Below are 19,654 nucleotides of genomic sequence, written 5' to 3'. Positions count from 1 at the left end.
GGTCCAAATGTATAAGTGATGGCCGTTTTAATTTTCAATTTACGAGATATCAGGCTGTTGTTATACCCTCAGTACTCAAGCAAGGAGTTTCAAATGGATGGGCAAAAGATATTGATGCGTCTGTAGTTTGTTTATTTTCTTCTTTTATTTTATGTGAAATGCCTTTTTGTTAAATATCTTCGTGGTTGCAATTAAAAAAAAAGAGTTATTGGAATTAACTCTACTTTTTTTAGTTGGTTTTTTCCACGGATGTCCAAACGTTTTTCGCTTCGAGTTAACGTGATTTCGAGTGCTTCTGATAAAAGAAACATGAGTTTTGGAAATGAATGTAGACTTAGTTTTTTGCAGTTACATTTTTTGTTAAGTTCAAATTCATTAATGAAGTATGAATTATTAGTAAAATATTTTTAAGTTAACTCTTTGTGGTGATTCCAACTAAAAGCGTAGATAGAATATGCCACCAAGTATGCATCTTTGGGCACAAATCACAATATTCTATTAATGCCAAATGAATATATTTATGATTTCGTCTGCGTTTTTCTAAAATTGTTAGACCTTATGGGCCAGGGGGGGAGGGGAATTTTATGTGACAGGCAAAATTACCCCTTAGCAAAATTTAGTAAGTCATGGCATCTGAATGACTCTTGTTCTGGAAGAACAAGTCGCTAAAATAGTTATATAGTAGCCCCGGATTTGTATATAATAGCCCTTGTATGTTTATATTATTACAATTTTTTTTAAATAATACAATTTATGTTCTTGTTATTATTAGTATTTTTTTTTCTAACTAAAGGCGAAGTAAGTGGAAGAAAATTTTTTGACTTTCAAAATGAAATTCAGGTGGGAAACTGTTAATTCGTGAAATAAAATTGACTTTAAAAGGAATGTGACTTTTCTACTTATTTATTAATACTTTTGCACAATTTCTCATTTTTGTTTGGGAAAGCATGTTTCCCGTACAAAATGAGGAATCAACTCTCCTTGTTTCATGCCGAGTTTTAGCCTTGTTTCAGCCCAGCATCATTGAAATATTTTACCTTTACATAGAAAACACCCTGGCGGTATTTTTCCGAAAGAAAAAAAAAAATCAAGTCGGTATCAAAATCTTCTTCTCTACAACGTTAATTTCCTATCAAATTCTTGCTCCACTTAACTTAGGCCAGTATTCCCGGATTCGTTCATGGTCCTTTTTCGCCGGACGCCCCTTCCGGAGGCTATTTTTCATCGGAGCTCTCCCCACTGGAAGAATTCGGAATTCGGGAATTTTCCCGGATTTAAACACACACTCATTCTCCCCGTATGATGCATTGGGTTCTATGGGGGGAAACTGCATTCTTGGCAGTTTTTCGGGAAAAACTTTTCATTTATGCACTATTCCAAAGCTGGCATAACTCTAGGGAAGGGTTTGGTGGTTGGATAATGCAAACTTGTGACTCTTTTGATTGGAGAGTTTGCAGTTTTGTTAGGTGTCTCTGTATTCATCTTAGAAACTTTTGTACACCAGGCCGGATAAATTTTTGAAGAATGTAAAATAGTAAGTTAATTGAAGAAGCCCAATTCAGTAACTCATACTTATTTGAAAATTGCTTGCAGTTGTTTCTGGATCTTTCTTGATCTCATATCTTTCTTGTAGATATGATGAAATAGAGATTTTGATTAACATGTGCCATACCCCCCCTCCCCCCCTTTTTTTGTTATAAAGCAAGCATTTAATTAGTTGTTTCTTGTCACGGGAATGCAGTTTCCATTGCAAATTTGTGACTTACTTGTTGGTTTTCTTTTATCTACAACCGGCGCCAGGGTAATAATTTACTACCTGAAATAATATTTCTCATTCTCAGTCCATCGCAGTAGCTGCTGGATCATCTAAAGTTATTCTTCACCACCCCTCTTTATTTATTATATATATATATATATATATAATTTATTTACTTAGTTTTTATTTTTTAAATTTAGTTTTCGTTTAAGCTTGGGTCGTTCTTTTTTTCTAAAATGCAAGCTAAATTGCTCATTCATCGCCTCTGTAATGAAAAACTGAACAGCTATTCGTAGAGTTCTTAGGGATTAAAAATTTTCATCATTTATTTTTAGAAACAAAGTATTTTATCTTATTATCTTTGTTCAGAAACGAAATACTCTTCTATGCTTTTAGGAACAAAAATCACTAAATTGCTTGCACTCAGAACCGAAACACCTTATAAATTCCTTTTAACAGTTAACTGTTATTCGTAAAAGAGAAGTTTTAATCATTTTTAAATTCATTTTTAATCTGGCATTTACTTTCAGGTCAATATTTTTTGATAAAGCAAATTGTATGCAATAAAGTTTTTGGGTTTTCTGCTTTTACTACGGATCTTGTGTATTTCTCTCTACATTCTTTTTCATATTATCACTGAACTTTTCTCTGGCTTTAGACTCTGGTTAAAAACTGATTGTTGTACATTGCGGTAAAATTTTTTTTTATTTAAAAATTTTTTTCTCGTCTTAGCTAAATATTCCCTAAAAAAACTATGCATATAAGATATGTTTCTAATACGCACCTATACGAGTACAAACACCCACTTAAAAAAATGCCTTCGACAATTTCTTCTGTGCATTCGATATGTATCTTCCTTTTGCAATCTAAATGACTTCTACTTCTACTCTTAAACATCGACGATGCCAAAGAAAAACATAGTAATACATCCCGTGAGATATTTTTTCTTTTTGGTTTGTTATTGCCTTTTTCTGTCCCTAGCTTGCTGTTTATGTCTATTTTTTCTCATTTTCTTGTTCGAACTATATTTATCCTTCATGTTCTACCCTTCTGCCTGCCACCCCCCACTGCAAAGTGCACGAGTCGCTGAAACGCATCCTACCATGGTGTGGGAACGAAGTCTACCGTGGCGAAACATTGGAGGGAAGTAGGATGTTTCACAATTTTTTCGGCATAAAGTATTCAATTTTTTATGGAATCTTACCGTTTCTTCAATTTGTGTGCACTGTTTCGAAAGAGAGCTTTATATCTAAGCTCGATTTGTCAAGTTTTCACAGAGTACTTAACGTACATTCGTTATTGCTCAGGTTGACTTTCTAACGCGATTAATAGAAGTATGTTATGAAAAGGTTCGCTGTTTTTGATCGTCGAGAATGTTTTAATTTGCTGTCAACCTAGAGACATGATTGGGCGTTGATTAAATTATTCTAATTTCAATTCAGAGAATCCCTTTTGGTTTATCTGCTGGGATAATTATTCATAATATGATATAATTTTGATTATACTTAGCTAGTTTTAATCCGAGAAAAATGTTACTCGTTCAGAAAATTGTTTCTATTAAAATGTGATTGTAATTGAATGGTTTTAGTTTTGAGTCAAAGAAAACATTTATCAGTATAAAACTTTTGCATAATATAATTTTCTCCTCTTTTGAACACATTATTTATATGTATAAAAAATGTTTGTAAAAAGCCGCAATTGCTTCCAGGAGCGTGCACGGGGGGAGGGGGCACCTGTTTTCCCGGGCCCGAACCTGAAAGGGGCCCAATATTTTAAAAGGAGGGGTGAAACATAGGGGTAAACAATATGCAGGGGGAGGGGGCTAAAAGTAATTATTGACGGGTCCAAAAATTTCTGTGCACGCTCCTGATTGCATCTCATAATTTTGAACGGATTATTGCCTATTTGCAAGAAAAATGGTTTAAAATACGGGTATTTCAGGACCAAGGAAACAGACATTCATTTTTCTAATTATGACTACAGTTTGGCATGTCGAGATTTCGATGAAAGAAAATGGTTACAGTAAAACCTGTAAAGTTGATCACCCTTGTAAGTTGACCACCTGTCTAAGTTGACCGCTATTTCCAGGCACGGTTGCGGTGAACTACTTTAGCGGTCAACTTAAACAAGTGGTCAACTTATAGAGGTTGAATTACATGATAAGATCCAATTCTGTGCCTGAAAATAGCAGTCAACTTTGACAGGTGGTCAACTTAACAGGTTTTAATGTATCATATAATTGAACCTCTATAAGTTGACCATTTGTTTAAGTTGACTACTAAAGTAGTGCACCGCAAGTGGTCAACTTACACAGGTTTCACTGTACTTGCAAATACGTTTTGTTATAATTTGACGTGAGTGGGTAGTTTACTCGTCTAGCTAAAATAAAAAGTAAATTAATTAATAAAAGTTATACGGTTGAGAATGTTTTCAGCATGTGACGGAATTATGATGATGACGCTTTTCCACAATGTTTCAAAAAGAAAACGCATAGTGATCCCGATTGTACACCAAAACTAAATTTAATTTTAAGCAGTTGATTGTCATTATTTCATGACTTTGAAATTGTCCCGCCATCCTTGGGCCTTAGATTATGTTTTATGCAGGTATTGCATTTCCAGCTTGGATTACTTGCAATGCAAAAATATAAAGAAATGTATGGATATAACTGTTTGTTATGCATTCCTGGTGTAATTCTAATTACGATACCAATGCATATTAATGATTATCTAAATTTAAATTAATCCTTTTTTGAATTATTATGCAGTGAGCATCCTCACAGTGAAATTCTTTTTCACCACCCTAGAATACCTTGGAACTTTATGCCAAAGATCTATTTTGAACGATTTCTACGTGAGGATTCTCTTATAATAAAAGCCGTATTCCAAGAGTTCCGTTGGCTTAGTCGTCATGTGCCCTCGAGTAATGCATTACGACTAGATAAGAGGTCGTAGAGGACGGGACAGAATAGGGCTGAATGCAATTTACTGATAAAAACAGATGAACCGTTTAATACAGAGGTAACATGTATGCAGAGAGAGAGCGAAATGGTGGAGAAGAACACAAAGAGAAAAAATGAGGCAATAGGCTGAGTCCCGAAATCCAAGGCTTACCGTGTGCCTTACAGGAAAGCTAACACAAACAAGAAGTTCCCGATAAGGTTTGTGGATATTCTGCTCTTGTTTACATAGGAAACAATAGCTTTCCCTTTCTCATTGATATGCTAGTCCCACAGAATTGGACTTGGAAAGGAGGGTGGGTGAGCGAAAACCCATTAGGATTTTCTACCGGTTCATCTGTTTTGCATGTTATCGCTGGGTCGGGTTTCTTGTCCTCCTAGGCAAATAATAGAGAGTGGAATTTTCTCTCCCTTTTCTTTTTCTCATTCTATCGTGTTGTTTCTTCTGGAGCCCGTGTAGATACTTACCGACACGTCACCGCCATTTTGGTTTTCAAATATAGATACAGTGAAAACTGCATATTTGGAGTGTTCAACTCATAGAATTAGTGCAACCTGTCAAGATTAATTGAAAATTTTATTCATCTAGACATCCTATAAACTTAAAGAGAAATCAACCACTGTGTTTCAGGGAACCAATTTTTTAATGCAAAGTAGTGAGCTTTTGGATGCAAAGACATCCGGGAAAAGGTGCAGCGATCTGCTAATTTACGCGATAAAACGTTCTTGATTTCCCTTTACTTCTCTGCACAGAGGTACATATTTATTTTTTAACCTACAAACTTGCCTAACTTTCCGCCCTAACTCTTCAAATTTACAGACAAGTGCAACATAGGTTGTAAATCTACAATAATAAATCAATAATCTTGTTAACATTAAATAAAATCTATTAATTTGAATTGGACTCCTCTTTTTTCAATGGAGTGATTCTATCTGAAATAATTGAAAGATTTAATACTATTTTGTGTGATTGGCAAATTGCAATAATATAGATTTTAAAACCAACTATAGCACTTACCTAAGGGATTATGTATGTAGACTGGTGTCAATTAAAATTAGTGTAACTCTTATTCAGATCAATCGATTGCATCTTTAGTAATTAAGCGTAAATAAGAAGACTCAGAACTATCTCTTTGGTAACTTTTTACTAAAATGTTTTGCTAAATTTTTTAGACTAACAAGGAGTCTGGATCTAGGAAAGGACAACCCAGAGAGTTTCATTTACCTTCCTTTTCCTTGCTTGGGGGGTAGCATATTCATTGCGTTCGGCAATTTATGAAAATAATTGATTGGAATCCTTTTGGTACCTGAGAAAAATTTCACTTAGAATTTTCCAAAAACATTGCAATTAGAACTTTAAAATTGTTCCATATATATTACTCAGTCTATTTGGATAACTTATCTGGACCAATCAAAATAATCATCTTTGAACAGATCGTCGTAGTTTTTAATTTTTGTATGTATCTCACAGTTGGATTCATCGTTGAATCCATTGAACTTTGGTTGCGAGGGGCATACCATACCGTAATGGGAGGTTACGGGAAGTCACTGCAACCTCCTAAAATTTTCTTCATTCTGCATATTTTGTCAGCAGGCAAATGCAAAATTATCATCATCCGGCAGAGTTTATAGTTCCATTCGGCGAAATTTTAAGTTTCATTCCGCAAAATTATCATCATTTGGCAGAGTTTGGAGTTTCATTCGGCAAAATTTGGAGTTCTATATTCGGCAAACTGAGACTTTTCGTCTCCCAAAAATTTAAGTTCGGAGTGCCCCTGTATGGTTGAGCCTTCAACCATACAGACAAAATAGGTACAGACCAATAGACCGAAGAGGTTATCGAAGCTGAATGAAAGCGATATTGCTTGTTGGGTATCAAAATGGCCGACTCCGCTCGGTTTGTTTCTGCTGGATTTAGTTTCTTTTTTCCGAGGAGTCCTCAACGTGCACTGCAAAAGAAAATATATATATATGTTTGAGGCGATGTATTTTCGAGTTTTGATTGCGTAGCAACGGCAGTTATTTTATTCCATTCCTCTTTGCTTTTATATCATCAAGGCGTCGAGTATCTCAAGAAGAACAGGCGGTGGTATTTCGGTTTAAAACAGGCCAGAAAATTTTACCAGTATCAGTTTTGTTTTTTTATTTCGTTTTATCATAAGAGACTAAGTAAGGAAAGAAAGAGCAAAGGAACCGGGGAAAAAAGTTATTATAAAGTCAAATCGCCGCACGCTCCAATCTTCCAGGAGATAACGGACATGTAAGATCTCGTGTACTGGCTGGAATGAAGGCTTGTCTCTGTTTCATTTGGATCTTTCTTTGCCGATGAAAAGCGGCTGAATCTGATGTATTTCGGAATATAGATGAGAGGTAATTATTTTAACGAAACATTGGAGATTCCGCTTGCTTATCTGGTTAACTAAAATAAATTCTCGAAATGCTCAAGCATAATTCAGTTTTTTGTGCTGTTGAATGGATTGACGGCAAATAACCATTGTGATGTGAATGTTTTATGCAGTAAATGATGCATTATTCGATATTAGTTTTTGTTTTCTTCCTAAACTATCTTTATTAGCAAGAAATGAATAAATACCTTTGTGCAAAATCCTTTTGTCGGGTGATTTAATACAATAGCTCACCTTTTTTCTGTAAGGGGTTCCTTGAAACACGAAACACGTGTCTATTACAAATTTGTGCCCCTCTTGCCTCAGACCAGACGAGGTTATTTTGCCATTTGTACCAGTTGTCTCCTTTTTTTTTTTTTTGGCACTTGCACCCCTCAGGGGTGGATACAGAAAACCATTTTAGGAAGAGATCATGCAGAACCCCCCCCCCCCCTACGGTTTTGAGTACCACAAATTTCTGAAACTGCTTGGGGGGACAATAAAAGGCACTAAATCCGCCAGGAATAAGACACCGAGAATAAAAGTTGTAAACTAATTTCATAAGCAATGAAACGAAGTAGTAGTTCAAATATTTACTTCCAAAAATAATTAATTAATTGAAAAGATACTGTAATAGTTTACATTTTATGCCCATAAAGTGTTTGAACACAATGAGGATGGATACTGTTGCCGACGGTTTAGGGGGGGGGGTCATGTCCCCCATGACCCTCTCCTTGTATCCGCCACTGGCACCCCTTCCCTTCTATATGTACTTTACAATTGCTTTGAGACAACTTCACTCTGAGCTAATATTTTCAGCTTATTTTGAACTTTGTTAGCTTACATATCAATTTGTCTGCTCATATGCAGCAAAGATATATCAAGCCTGAAAAAGAAAAAAATATTTTTTTTAAAATAAAATTTAGTATAATTGTTTATATAACTGATATGTTTTAAAACCATAACACAAAATGCATTGCAAAAGCTGTGCAGATTCGTATGTTACGTATCAAAAAAGCCAAAATATCAAATCTTTCACTGAGCATTCAAAAATTTAGAAGCGCGGAAGTAAAATATTTGTCGCACTATAAATTGACGCCTCTTTCTACTGCAGTCCACAATTATACATCTTTACTTGCGAATATTTCTATTAAAAGATACCCACAGTCAATTACAGGTAGTAAATGCGAGATAATATGCGACCAGGGAAAGTATATTATCGCTCTTTGTGGGAAATTGTTAGCACTAAGCCGTGAATTGTTATTAATGTTTATTTTAATCCTCAACATTTTACGAGTGTGAAGTATCTGAATTTCATTTTCCGTGGCGTTTGCGTCCGTAACTGAATAGTTGACAAGGTTAATTAGGAATATCCGCTATAGAGAATTAACTGCTGTGCTGTTTTAAATGAAGTTTTATGTTTAATTTAGTATACCACTATAGTAGGTTATATTAAAAAGGTTTCGCTTTTAAATATCATTTGGGTTTGTTTTTACAATCTGATTTAACTGAGCTATGTCATTTACGCGTTGTTTGAATGAATTTTTTGCTATCAATCATATTACCATAACTTAATGAATACTTATTTTTGTTTGTTTTGTGTAAATACAACTTGAATGAAAGAAATATACCCTAAAAAAGTGATCAAGCAGAAAACGAAACTCGGAAACCTTAAAATTCAAAGTGTTCTTCCAAATATGTGAGATTCTTTATTTATAGCTTAGACTTAGTGAAGAACAGGAACTCAATTTCTATTTAATGCAAGTAAATTTTGATATTTTTTTGAAACAAAATTTAAATGGTTTTGCTATTTGCTCTCTAAAGAACGTTACTAGGCAATATAATATTTTTCACAATTTTACGCAAGGGTACTAATTCTTTACTTGTCTTAAACAATGGTTACTATTATTGTAAGGCCATTGCTTGTGTTCATGTAAGCAGATAGAGGCAGTGCCAAATATCGAGAAATGTAAACTTACAACGAAAAATGTAAAAAGTTGTCAAGGAATGTAAACTTGCTTGTCAGTTAATTTTGAAATTTGAGGTGAGTGTGTCAAAATCATGAAAATAATGCATGTGAAATACTTGCAGATAGGTTGTAATGTATAAAAATCTAATTATGTAAAAGTCATCTCCTAAAGTTATTCATTTAAAAAATGTATTAATGTAATTTATCTAACACTGAAAACTAAAGAGCTAATTTGAAAAAAAAAAAAAAAAAATAATTATAATACAAAATTTACAAGGGTTCATTTTGTGATGTAAGTGTTTGTTTTGTGCATTTAGTTTTCGCATTTGACTTAAATGTGTTGTTAAAATGTTTCGAGATATTCTCAAGAATATCTTAAATGCAATCAAACTTGTTCAAAAGATCTCTAAAATGTATTTCAAAAAATTTTACGGATAATTTAAGTCATAACTAAATTTTCGACATAGCTTCAGAGTTCCCGAAGAGGTCTTTTTCTCGAAAAAAAAAATCTTTGAATTCATTTCTAGTGGAGTGGTTTCTCGACCCGATTACAGTCTAACTTCGATTTAGCGATACCCGATTTAACGATTTCCTCAATATAATGATGCATTTCAGTCAGGGTTGCCAACTCCTAAAAATGTTTTCCCCTAAACTCAACTCGTAAAACCCCTAAAAACCCCTAAAAGCGATTGAATAGATTCATGTGATGTCATCAAGTCACGTGATCTTTTACTGTGACGTCACAAATGGCAAATTAAAAGTCGATGCTGAGTGAGTTAAGACTTTTTTTTTTTCAGTTTTATGTCATTTCTGATCAAAAAGCCTCAAAAAATGTATGTAAGTAAAAAAAAGAAATAAAACAGTCGAACTTTGCATTCCCAAAGGTTAAAAAAACATTTTTACCTGATAAAACCCTAAAATTTAACCCCCTAAATTTACCCCTAAAAATTTTATCCCCCTAAAAAAATCGTTCTAAAATTTTCCCCCTAAATCTAGGGGGAAAACCCCTAAGTTGGCAACCCTGATTTCATTGGTCCGGATTTGACTGCATTGAATGTCTATGCTCCTCGATTTAACGATTACTTTTTCCGGTCCCTCAACAATCGTCAGATCGGGGTTATAATGTATTTTGTTAAAGTGAAATGACTTGTGCTTCGCTATTGAGGATTACTGCGTGGACGACACCTTCGCATCCACTCCACAAATCTTTCCAAAGGTCAACCGCTGGGATCCTCTGCCGATTTTCCAGCCTGAACTCATCAACCCCGCAGACACCCCCAAAACGAATCTCGCCCCCTCTTTGCGTGGCGTCTCGGATTCCCAGGATGTCCCACGGCCTCCCGCCTAACCCGACGAGCTAGAAGCAAAAATTTCCACCCTGCCGTGCTAACGAGATCTCTCGGTTACAAGGGTTAGCCATCCATCATGTTCCATCCCCACATGGCGGTGACAAGCGGCCTCACACGTGCTGCGCCCTCTCTTTCTCTCTCGTGTGCCCCATCGCTTTGGGTTGAATATGGAAAGAGGAAAAAAAGTATTTTTTTTTTTTATTCCTCCAAAACTTGAAGACGTGTTGCAGTGATTTAGTGACTGGCGTCTATGCGAGGATGTAGATGTATGTGGATGGTGATAACCGCCTTAATCGGCGAGGTTTAACCCTCTTTAAAGTTCACTGGATAAGGTCAGAGGGTTCCATAAAACCGAACCCAATATCTAGGGACGAATCTGAGAATGTGATATTGTGAAATATACGTAGGCAACTGTGTCTTCAATTTAAGAAAAAATATATATGTGCAATAGTGAAATTAGTAGTGTTCGCTTGCAAACCAGATGTGGATTTTTCTTTATTTAATCATTAGCGGTTCCCGCACGGCTTTGCCCGTAGTAGAAAACTAAAAGTCATTTGCTTAGCTTGTATATTTACAAATAATGGATGATGAATTTCTCGCCAATTTGCTATGTTCATTTGCTCGCCCATGCAGAGGCGGATCCAGAAATTTTTGAAAGGGGGTCAAGTTTTAATGGCTAGCGTTATAACTCCAACATAAAACAGTAGCAGTTAAGCAGGGGTGCCCCTCCGCCAAATGAGATTAAATTTCTTATCCTTTAAAAATCCCCCCCCCCCTTCCTTCCCTAAATTTTGTGCAACTTGCGTCATCTATCATATTCCCTCAAATTTTCAGTTAAAGTCATATTTCTTTAGTTAAACAAGCTGGACACGTTGTCGTAAACTTTGAATATATTTCTTCTGAAAATGAACAAACATTTCAAAAGACCAATAGCCCAGTAACCGGACTCAGTCAATCCTTTGAAAAACAACATGCTGAGAAGAAATACCTTGTAGATAGAACTAAGCAAAAAACTTTTAACATTGATTTCATGTACTATTTTTTCGGATAAAAAAAGTTGAAGTTCAGTAATAGTCATAACAAAATTCATGCCACAGGGGGTCAGCTGACCCTTTGACCCTCCCCTGAATCCGCCCCCGCGCCCATGTTATGGTAGTTTACCCGTCCACACTATGATAATTTGCTCGTCCACGTTATGATAATTTGCTTGGTAAAGTGTTATAAATTTGAAATAGGAATGGAACAGAAGTGTGCACCCCCATGCTACATACTAATTCTGTGCCAAATTTCATGAAAATCGGCCGAACGGTATAGGCGCTATGCGCGTCACAGACATCCAGGACAGAGATACAGACTTTCAACTTTATTATTAGTAAAGATAAAGCTGGACAAACGATGAATTTGGCCTATTGTGACACATTGTTTCGGTGTTCTGTGTTTTAAACCATGAGGCTTTAATTGTGTGTTTTTCTTCCTTCCTCAAAAAATAAATAAATAATTCAGGTTTTTTTTTTTTTTTTGGAATTGAATAAAATTTCCCAGCAATTCAAGAAAATGTTTTTTTTTTCTCTTTTTAGAATTTTCGTTTGCACTAATAAACATTTTAAATTTTTTAACAGTATTCTATTTATGACTAAAATTCGTAAATACAGTCGAACCTCATTAAAATGAATTAATTCGTTTTAACCAGTTTCTTTAACGAGGGAAAAAAAAGAATTAGTGTAGGATGGGGATCGGAAATGTAATACGTCTCTCAGCAGTAATTCGTTTTAAGCGTGTTCGAATTAACGAATTTTCCTTTGCTCTAAAACAATTCTACATTCGAAAATCAATCTCCGCAACATTAAAGACGATTAACAATTGCCTTTTGTAAAATGTCGTGTTTTTGCAAAATTAAGAATGGGAAGCGACTTGATGCTATAGTAAAGAACATTTCTGTGGTGTGTGATCTACCATATTTTGTATAAAGACTGATAAATGGTAATAAGGGAATGGCTAAATTGAAATTCTTGAAAAAAGGACTTGTTCAATCATGAGTGGTCAAGATGATGTAGAGGAAATAGAAATGGTTTACCTTTTATAGCTCAAAAATTTTACAAGGATGTGATCTATTTTTAAACACTGAAGAAAAAGAAAAGATTTTCAAATCCTCTAGCAATTAAAAAAAAAAACTATGAAGGGAAAAAAGGTTATCGATAAAAAAATAATAATCTTATTTTAATTGCTTTTCTTTTGCGTAGAGTTTTAGTTACAAATTTTAAGGCTGTTAGTCATTCGGTCAAACACATTAATAGATCCTACAAAAAATACTATCGAAGGAAATGCTGCAGAGTTGCAAGAGCCTACAGTTTTTGTTATTTCATATACTACAGCTAGGGTACACTGAGGGTGTAAACTACTTGAACAAAATACTAGGTAGCACAAAATTGTTATTTTGATGTTAAAAATCTTTTTATAAGTTTTGTATCGCCCATGCTTTTAAACGTCATAATTAGCATATTAAAACTATATTTTGTAGTAATTTTCTATATGGTCTATTATTTTGGAGGTCCTCATAGGCTGAGGGTCCCCTGGTCTAGCCCTAATGGCAAAGAAAGCTCTGCTTTTGTGTACACTTATTTGTATGTTTTACTGCGTAATTCTGAATTTTTTATTTTGGGATTTATAGGAAATTTTAACATGTTAGTCAGTTAGCTCACGAAGCTATTCTAATTACGATGATTTTATTTTAGTAACACTTTTGAAATCAAATGTCATATGCCGAAAGGTTATTCATTTTTCCTTGATCCCAATTTAAATTTATGGATAATTCCTTTTGCGTTCAGAGGAGAATCTTTTATTGAATCTATATTACTTTTCCCGCAGGTTGCATTCATGTCAGTCAGTTTCAGTTACCATGCTTTTAACATTTTTTTAAAATAATCTAAAATGAATTTTAAAAATTCAAGTATACCATTACATTTAGCTTGAAGAAATCAATAAACTAGGAGAAAATGTTTTTCTTTTAAATTTTATAATGGATAATTTGTGTTGCATGTTTGTAATATCAGTCAGTTGCCAATATGTCAGTGAGTTACCAATTTGTCGTAAATACTGCAAATATTTATTTTAGCAATACAGTGATCACCGATTATATGAATCACATTTATTCTAAACAGTTTTGATTCCATAAAGCGGCTAGTTCAATAAAGCTGGATTTTGTTCTGTTTTCGGCAATTTGATTCGTTATTGCGGTTGACTCAATTAACCACTGATTCAGTTAACCGGAGTCAACTGTATCAAATCTAACAAATGTATTTCAATTGCTTGCCTTTTATGCAAACTTATTTGTTTTGCTGCTTAATTTTGAACATTTGCGTTAGTATAGTTAGAAAATATCAGAAATGTCAGTCAGTTACCGGGATGTCAGTCAGTTACCAAGCTGTTCTAATTACAGTAATTCTTTATTGCAGCAATATTTTCCAACTCAAATGCCATAGGCTGAAAGTTTATTCATTGTTCTTTGATCCTGATTTGAATTTAATAAAAATTCCTTTTACTTTCAGAAAAATCTCTTATTGAATCAGCATTACTTTTCACATAGCTTGCATTCATGTCAGTCACTTACCATGATTTTTAATTTTTTTCTAAAATCACCCAATATGTGTTTTGGAAATTCAATTATACCATGAAATTCAGCTTAAAAAATACAATAATCGAGGAGAATATATCTTTTAAAAAATTAATTTGTGGTTTATGTTTCAAAATACTTATCGTTTTGCTCTGTGAATGTCAGTCAGTTACCCGTGGAATTGCCCAGTATGCAATTTTTGCAGCAATAGTAATAAATAAAATCTTCGTTTACAACCACAACAACATATCGTCTGGTGTCGCTGTTGAAAATAGCAATCTATGCGGTTGGCAGGCATGCATTCAAAATAAATATCGAATTGAGAAAAGTCGGGATACCTTGCACACGCGACGTGAAATGATCTAAAAATTCCCATTCCCTCCCCTCTTCTCCCTCCCGTCACTGCCTCAGCCTCTCTCAATCCCATCTCTGCTCTTACTCTTGAGCTTCCCCATTCAAATAGATAGAGACGAACCTACTGAAGAGCAAGACGATCTAGAGAAAAAGAAAAGCGGCGGGGGAGGAGAGCGTTCCATTGAAAAGAGAACAGACAGGCGATAAAAGCGGAGGCCACAAACGATTTTTAAAAGCGAATTTGAAGCCGTGAAGTGGGAACCATTATCGAGCTTGGCATTAATGTCTCAAAAATGACAATATACATACATGGAGCCCACTCAGTGACAGGGATCAATAAGAGGGATTTTTTCCCCTTTTTTTCTTTTATCTATTCATGCACCCCTTGACTCCGCCAGCTTGCGTCACGTGATCCTATGAGCGCATCCAATGAGTGGTCGTTTACAGCATATTGAGTCAGGAAATTCCTCTGAGCGATATTTTTGTGTGCAGATTATGTGTAATATTGTTTTTTCTTTATTTTCATTCGAACGTTCAGCTGTTTTTGATTGTGGTTGTGTTCTATGATAGAACGCTTAATCTGATTAATCTAAATCAGTAATCTCCAACAAGTATTCCGTAGACTGGACACCTATGGAATGGATTCATAAGCATTCCCTGAGTTGTTCTCAAGTTGTGTGTGTGTGTGTTTTCTTTCTTTCTTTTTTATTTTTATTTTCTTTTAAATAAAATAAATAAGCAACCCACACTGCTAAATTTATTTGAAACAATTTTCGCCGTCGTGTTGAGCTTTTGTTCTAACAATTTTTTTTTTATTTTTCTTCTCCTCCTTCCTTTTTTAGTATACTCTACCTCTGCAATAAGAAAATTAAAAAAATAAATAAAACGAAAATATAACCTCATGCTTCTGTAGCAAAATGTTCGAGGTTGTTTTAAAAAACTAATTAAAAATTTTCAGTACTTATGTTATTTTTATTACGGTTTTTTAAAAAAAAATTTTAAGAATCATTTTAGTTATTTATATTTTGTCTTATAAGTCTCCAACCCCCCCCCCCTTCTTTTTTCTTTCTTTTCTTTTTAGATTATACACTACCTACTGCAATAAGATAATTAAAAAATAAATAAAATGAAAATATAGCCTCGTGCTTCTGTAAAAAAATGTTCGAGGTTGTTTTAAAAAACTAATTTAAAAATTTCAGTAATCTGTTAATTCAATTTTTGTTTTATTTATCATTTTAGTTATTTATTTTTTATCTTAACTTCGCGCCCTGAGGTTGGGGGTCTGGAGTAAAAGTTTATTGCATTTCGAATCTTCAGTCATAATTTTATCCATCCGCTGAAAACTTGGATAGCCGAGACCTTCGATGCTGTTCAAAATCGTTTCTGAATTATTATTTGAGCATTTAAATGATGTATTGATGCCTTTGTATTCTTAGAAAACAAGCCAATAAGTACCTTCTATATTTTTAAAATCTCCTTTTTTTCTGATTCCTTTATACCGGCTACTTATTATCTAGGATTTACTTTAACTCTAAATTCTTTTGTGGCGGAATTTCATTTAGTACATCTGTGAGAACTTTTTTGCTCGTAAATTGATTTTTTATGGCCAAAAATACTTTCTAATGGGAATGAATAAATGTATATAATACGTAATTTATTTGAAATTTCTCAGATTTATTTCAAATTGTCCAGGTTTTTAAGCATTAATTTTCAGTTATTATTGTTGATCATGGTTATTTTTAAGGCATTTGGAGCAGAATTGCTAAAGCAGAGAAATTTGGAATCTCCGAGGAGAGGCATTCATCCTGCAGTGGATTAAAAAGCCTGGCTGTATATATGTATAGAAAAAAATTTCCGAATTATATTAATTTTCTTGTTATTAAAAAAGAGCGATGTATTTTTTATGTTTGTTGTTTTCATAGAATTATATTATTCTGTTAATGTAGAAAAGTCTTGGAGTCATTTCAAGTTTCAATTTCGATCGAGTTTTATGCAATTTCGACAAATTATGTGTTCGTATTCATTAAATTTCTATTTTCGCAATTGAACAACAACCCTAAGCCTAGAATTACTAAACTTGGCGTTTTTAAATGATGTAACTGTCGAAGAAAGGGAATTAAAGTAAGTACGGCTGTTTAATTAGGGATTTTTTCATCAGTTTCGAGTGGCTGTTTATTGCCAAGAAGCTATCATTAACTGTTTCGTTCTTTCCCTTCGCCGCTTGTTTTGTTGACCATTAAGAAACGCACGTATTGACTGGAAATGTAAAATGATTGTTGGACTTCAGTTCGAGCATAATGAAGTTTGCTTTACATTTTAAAAGCAATTCTCTCAACGAACTTTTATTGCCGGGCAAGAAGTGGCAGCGTCGCAATTAGAAACAGTTTTTCGAAAAGGCATTACCATTCACTTGAGAATCTTTCATTTCCTCTTCACTTCAGTTGTGCCTTTGAGGGGCATATTCATTTTCCTGGCGTATAACCGTTATGCTTTCGCCGGGGTTAAAAATTCTTTTTAATGACTCCGCGAATGCGGCCCGCTCTTGGCTTTGCTGCCTAACAAAGTAATAAAACTCAATTATGCGTTCTTCGGTGAAACAAAACACAAAATGTTTGCAGCGAGAAGGGAAAACTTTTAAAAATCGCGTGGGGTTGGTGTTGCTGCCATTAACCAGAGGCTGCTTCTTCGAGGATTTTTGGCGGAGAGTGAGGTAATAAGGGGGATCCATACAATTTCCAAAGAGAAGGGGATTTTTATTTAATTATGTTGGGAAAATGTGGTCGTAAAGGGTTAAAAGATTTTTCTTCGAAGACGGAGTGCTACTTAATGTTCTGCTGTGATTCGTTTTCTCTGGAGGCTAAGTTTTAATGTTTGCTCTGTGACGGCTTTGTCGACTAAATGTACTGTGTGTCGTCTTTTTTTTTCCTTCCATCCTCTCTCCTCGCCTTTCTTGCCTTTTATTCTGCACCTTGCATTGTTGTCGACAAATGAATTCTTGTTTGCCATCTGGATGCAACGTTAGAGCCCGTAGGAAGCTCCAGCAGTGTTGTCGAAATAATTGCTGATTCCAGGAAAGCCTGGTGGAAGACAACTTTGCGGAGTCGGAGTCTAAAACTTCGAAGAGTCGGACTCGGCTATTTTCTCTTCGAGTGTGCAACTCTGCTATTGCTACGGAGTCAGAAGTCGGAGTCTTTAAAATTCCAGGAGTCAGAGTTGGTAATTTCCCCTCCGACTCCGCAGCCTGGTTAAAGGTGAAAGACACTTTCTTATGGCAACCACTAATTTTTCAATTTTTTTCCCGTCGAAGTTTTTGTTTGGCTTTATATGTAATCATCCAATCGCACTAATTTAAAAAACTCACGAAACTACAGGTTTGCTTTCTTTCAGAAATCATCAAGTTCGCTGCATGAAGGGAAAAAAATAGGAAAACTGCCACGAAAAAATGGAAAGAAATGAATAAATTGTTGATCAACAAAGGAATCATGTTGCTTGTTAATCTAAGCGTTTGTTCGTCTATACTTGTGTGTCTTGCCATATTTCTACATTTTTATAGCTTTCTGTTTCATTTTTTTTTTTTGCTCCAGTGTGCCCGGGTTTCACGTATTAAAGATGTGTTGAGAGAATATTATTTTTCAATGAATATAAAAGTAGAAATTTTAAATTTTTATATGTGGCTTCTTTTTCTGTGTATAATCGATTTCTTTCTTTCCCATTTTCCCGACAAAAATAGTTAGCATCATCCTATACACATTTTTTTTTCCTGTCAACTTTCTGAGGAGATAAGGAAGAAGAAATTAAATAGATTGCTCGTAGGAAAATCAAGCCTATTGCGGAAATGAAGCTTTTTTTCGTGTGTGTGTGCGTGTGTGTGCGCGTCTTCTCTCGTTGATATGTTATATGTATTATTCTGTACAAAACATTTTGTGGAGATCATTCATCATCTTAGTGAGTATCTTAGAAGTGTGGCTTATTCCTTACGTAATCTATTATAATATCCGAAGAGGTTTATTTATTAGAAATCCTATAAAGTAGGATTCCATTCCCACAGAAACAATAAGATTTCCTATCTATTGCCGTCTTTTGTCTGATAGGACAAAAATATTTACTGCAGCTCTAAAAAGGGATGAGAAAGAATAAGCTGAGGGGTGAGCGCCGACGGGCAGACGAGAATGAGGATAAGCAGACGAAATCGCATAACGTATACCACGACAATTCCAATAGAACGCCAACGCTAAAGGAGCGGCCATACCCACACGTCGTCATCTGCATACATTTGTATGCATTGGCATCATTGCCACAAGGCTTTTATGCGGTAATAGCCAACCATTGCCGTTTTTACTCTTTCTATTTTATTCTACTGCCCCCCTTCAGGGCTCGGGGAGAAACTATCTCTGGTGCAGGGCACCCATCTATATATGAGGGGAGGGGGGTAACATGAAAAGCAGAGCGTGAAAGAATATACATAACAGCGTTGGAGCCGGGAATGCATACGCAAAAAAACAGAAGCATAAAGGCGACTCCATTGTTGGGAATTGGAAGGAGGTTTAAATCCTTCCGCTTCTGAGGAGGCCAGAGCGTCGAAGTGAGCATAATTTTCGCATTTCTGTATGGAAATTATTTTAATATTCCACGATCCCCTTGGAGATCTCTCTCTCTCTCTCTCGCATTCATATATGGAACGTCTATGGAAAGAGATTTTTTTGCACTGCTTTCTACGACTGTAGTCTGTATGCATATCGAGAAGCAGCTTTTTCTAAGCCTATTCTGGGAATGAAGTACGGAATTTCAAATCTGGTCGATCTTTGACGGATTTTTGGTAATAAAGTTGGAAGGAACTTTCGATGTGTGTTGGGTACCATGTGGTTCTGAAAAGAGTTGAGAGGAAATCTGTGTTCTAAATTGCAATGTTAGTTCATTTGTGAACTGCTGAAAATTAAAGAACCAAACATCAAATCAAGCAACGAGTGAAAATGTTGAAATAGTAAAATTTTTTCTGCTAAATGCAGTCAACTCTCAATTACTCGAAGTCGCAAGGGACCGGTTAAAACGTTTCAGTTATTGGTAGTTCGAGTTATGGGAAATTTCCACAACAGTCTCAAAAGTTTGCGACCCGATGAAAACTTTGAGATAAAGGAATATTATAGTTATAAGCTTCGAGTTATCGAAATTAGACTGTAATGAGTTTAAAAAAGTTCATAGAAATGAGACATTAAATGCAATGTACATGGTAATTGAAAAGTGCCGCTACGAAATTTTTCACTCTTTAAGGACGC

Source organism: Uloborus diversus, chromosome 6 (assembly GCF_026930045.1).
Source record: "Uloborus diversus isolate 005 chromosome 6, Udiv.v.3.1, whole genome shotgun sequence".
Lineage (NCBI taxonomy): Eukaryota > Metazoa > Arthropoda > Arachnida > Araneae > Uloboridae > Uloborus > Uloborus diversus.
The sequence above is the reverse complement of the archived record's forward strand: the minus strand, read 5'-3'. Positions refer to the sequence as shown.